Source organism: Benincasa hispida, chromosome 3, assembly GCF_027475165.1.
Source record: "Benincasa hispida cultivar pf3 chromosome 3, pf3_genome.v1.1, whole genome shotgun sequence".
NCBI lineage: Eukaryota > Viridiplantae > Streptophyta > Magnoliopsida > Cucurbitales > Cucurbitaceae > Benincasa > Benincasa hispida.
In genome coordinates, this window is record NC_143480.1 from 57698006 (window position 1) to 57701942 (window position 3937).

Sequence of the window (3937 nt, forward strand, 5' to 3'; positions counted from 1 at the left end):
ATTATCCAGGTCGAATCATCATTCTCCACTAAGTAAGTTTCCAATACAGGTAAATCATATTTATCTTGCTTGGCCTTCTTCTTTTTCGCCAAGTATTCCAGACATTTCCTTCCTCAATGTCACTCCTAGTTGCAATGGAAACATATTCCCTTTGCAGCCTTGGTCTTCTTGTCCTTTTGGGTAGCAGTTGGTGGGATAGCCTTCCCTTTTCCACCTTTCTTTTTTTTCCACTTTTTGGAGCCGGAAGAGGAAGGCACAGACTTAATTCCAGAGGTCGAACCTCTGTAGAACTTCTTTGAGGATGAGGCAACATTTACCTTACCCTTCTGTTCCTTAACTTTCATCAAGAATTGGTAAGTCTGTAGCTCGTTAAGCAAGGTGTTTAGTTTGTAGTGAATGTTGTTCATAACAGCATTGCTACAGAACTATAGGAAAATTTCAAGTAAAGTTTCCAAGATGAAATTAACTTGACTGGCCTCATCAATGATAGACTCATTCATCTCGGTCACATTAAAGTAGACCATCATGTTCAGAACGTGTTTTTGAACAGAGGCCCCCTCTAGCATGTGGGCATTGAAGATGAATTTGAGCGCATCATGCTTGAGTTGAGTGGATGGTTGTCTAAACATTCCATGCAGGGATTCCATGATCTCACAAGCAATGAGCATGGGCTCATACTTCTTGTTCAAGACCTCGAAAAGGCTTGCCAAGATGTACGCTTGTACTTTTTCATTTGCCCGTACCCAGCGTTCGTATGCCTCCTAAATGTTTCGAGTGGCATTTAAAGCGGGGACTTGAGGACACTCCTCAACAAGGACAAATCTCAAGTCATTGATGATCAGAACTGTATTGATTGTGTTATTCCAGGTTGTGTAATTATCACCAGTTAATTTGTCAGAAGAAAGCATGTTAAGTGTCACGGAAGTCATTTTGATAAAATTGCTAAAACATACAATTTATTTATATTAGTAATCCATGCATTACCATTTTGGAAAAACTAATCAATTTTAGTGAAGTAACTTAATGCACCCTACGTGCATCTATTTTGAAATGATGTTTCAGTGGGGCAGAGTAAAAGTCGTCATAGGGTGGTCATGTACCCCTTCACTGAAATGAGACCATATCAACCAATAATTATAATAGAACAACTCTTTGTTCCTATAATTATCAATCACCATTGTTTGGTCTAGAAATTATTAACTAGCTTAACATTTTCTTGTAAGTGCAACTCCTCATTTTAGATCCTAGAGTTCCACCTCAATGAGCCAACCGTAAGGAAAAGCCAATTATGGCAAAAGCTAAAGTAACCTTATTCATTTATGGAGTTTGAGTAAATAGTTATGCAAATATCATCCGTAGGGGGACAAAGCAAAGGTGCCTCAAGGTCGAGTAAGAAAATTTACTACAAACTAATGAAAGAGACCGTGGGATATGCTGATACACATCTTGCTCCCATTTAATATAAAGACTTTCTCATTCACCTAGGTATTGACCTATACAAACACCACATGTAGGGAGACACAAGCAAAGATGTATTGAGACTGAGTATAGGTCTCACGATGTGAACTATAAGGGAGAGACGTGATAGGAACAATGAAGTATCATATACTCTATTTCCTCCCACCGAGTGTTTTACCTAGGGTTAATTTAACTTAGAAAAAAATACCCTTACTTATTTTTACTAAGAGATTGTTTATATTTGTCCAATAGTAACATTTACTTTGGATAGTTAAACAACTTTGACTATTGTTCATTAAACATTTTAATAAACTTTTAATCAACAATTGCATGCTTGAAGTAAATCTATCCAATTCACCTTCAAGATTAGTTCCCAAGTAGGGATGTTTCGTTTCCATCAACTTAAATACCCCAGCCTAGACAAAACTAACTTTAGACAAAGATCCCTTACAGATACATTTGCTACAAATTTATTAAACTAATTTAATCTTATTAAACGGATTAAAAAGATTGAACTCATTTCTAATCAAATTAGAAACATTGTGAGCTTAGGTCCATGTGAATAATATTTTAAAACTATTTAACAAAAAAGATTTTAAATCTAAGTTAGCATGCAAATCTTTATTATTGATTTTAAATTCTAATTTCATTTAATTATAACAATTATATAAAAATAAAATAAATTAAAACCAAACATTGCATGTGAAATCATACTTAGGAAAATTATAAAAATTATGAAATATCTAATCTAATGATATATGCTTCATGCAATTACAATTTTAATTTTAATTACTTAAACATACAAAACCATTATATACTAAAGTAATGAAAATAAAAAAAGGAATAACATTGGTACATACATTTAACTATATATTATAACTCTTATAATACAAACGATGCATGATAATGGCATGCAAACATATATTATAATATTTAGTATGAGCATGCTATATTATTAAATATGCAACTATATTATAACAATTATAATGTTTATGATGCATGATAAATAATGCATAACATGTTGGAATTCTACTATATAACTTTTATATTAATTTAGTTAATTAATTAACTATTTATTACAAAATAAAACTTCAAAATAGGCTAAACCAGCCCGGTCCCACGAACCGCTACTGAATCGGATCTGCGAACCACGCGAACCGGATGCAATGCGCGCCTCTTTTCCATCTCAGAGCATATGTTTTCCTTTGTTATTCTTTCTTTGGCCTAATTTTCTCCAGAATTTCGCCAGAAAAATCACGAACGTCACGGACTTAACCAAATACAAACTCTGTTGCAAGTCTATGCTCAAAACAACGGGCCCTTACAAACCAATTTATAAAAAAGTACAATAAATCAATATAGTCCAACCCCGAAAACATCCAATAATTGAAAAACTCATACATTCATCAACATAAATGTATTTCATAATAGAAAATGTATTACTACCATAAAAACTATAAAATAATTCTGAAAATTACAAAAATTGGAACCTAGAACCTATCTCTGATACCAATTGAAGGACTTTGAAGTCCGATGCGGAAGCGAGGAGATTGGTCCTAGTTCATAATTTCACAGAAAATTAAAATTATAGAATCTAATTATGCATTCTAAAAAATATAGCATGCTTTAATTTTGTAATAGAGAAGGAATTAGGGTTTGGAAACTATTAACATCTTGAGGACAAGATCTTCACGAATTCCTCTCGAGGAATGATCACAAACTCTTCTTAGAACAACACAAAAAAAAAAAAAAAAAACCCTTCTCTATTCTCCTTAGGGGTTGAGAATTACAGAGAGAGTTGTGGGCTTCTCTGATAAATTTTGAGAGCAAGAGAGATATGAGTTTAGAGAGGAGATTTTTCTTCTTGCAAAGCAGGCAAAAATGAGAGAAATGTAGATAGATAAAAAATCCACATACCCTCTATGATTTTTGGAAGAAGACGACTGAACTGCTTCCAACTCTCACGCTCACGATTTTTGTCGAGAGAATCAACTCCCTCCTTTAAATAAAACTCCCATGCTCACGATTTTTGTTACATAACTCCCGTCTTCAAATAAATTCAAAATTATAAAATTTAATTAAAAAAATCAATTTAATCAATATTATATAATACAACAACCACTTTATTATATAATATATAATGTACTATTTATTATATCCAATATAATATATATAACCTATAGTTTATATTATATTAAATACAATATAACCTATAGTTTGTAATTCTCTCGATAATCTAATATAAATGAAATTCATATTAAAAAATAATTATATGAATCCAATTCATATAATTAATATTTGAATCATATTCAAATATTTATTTCATCTTTAATAAACTTTATATTATAATGTATCAGATACATTATATTAATTATATCATATATAATTAATTTTCTCAATTAATTTGAACAATTTAAATTAATCCAAACTCAATTCTCAATAATCTCAATTGAACTATAGAGGGGACCTTATGGACCTA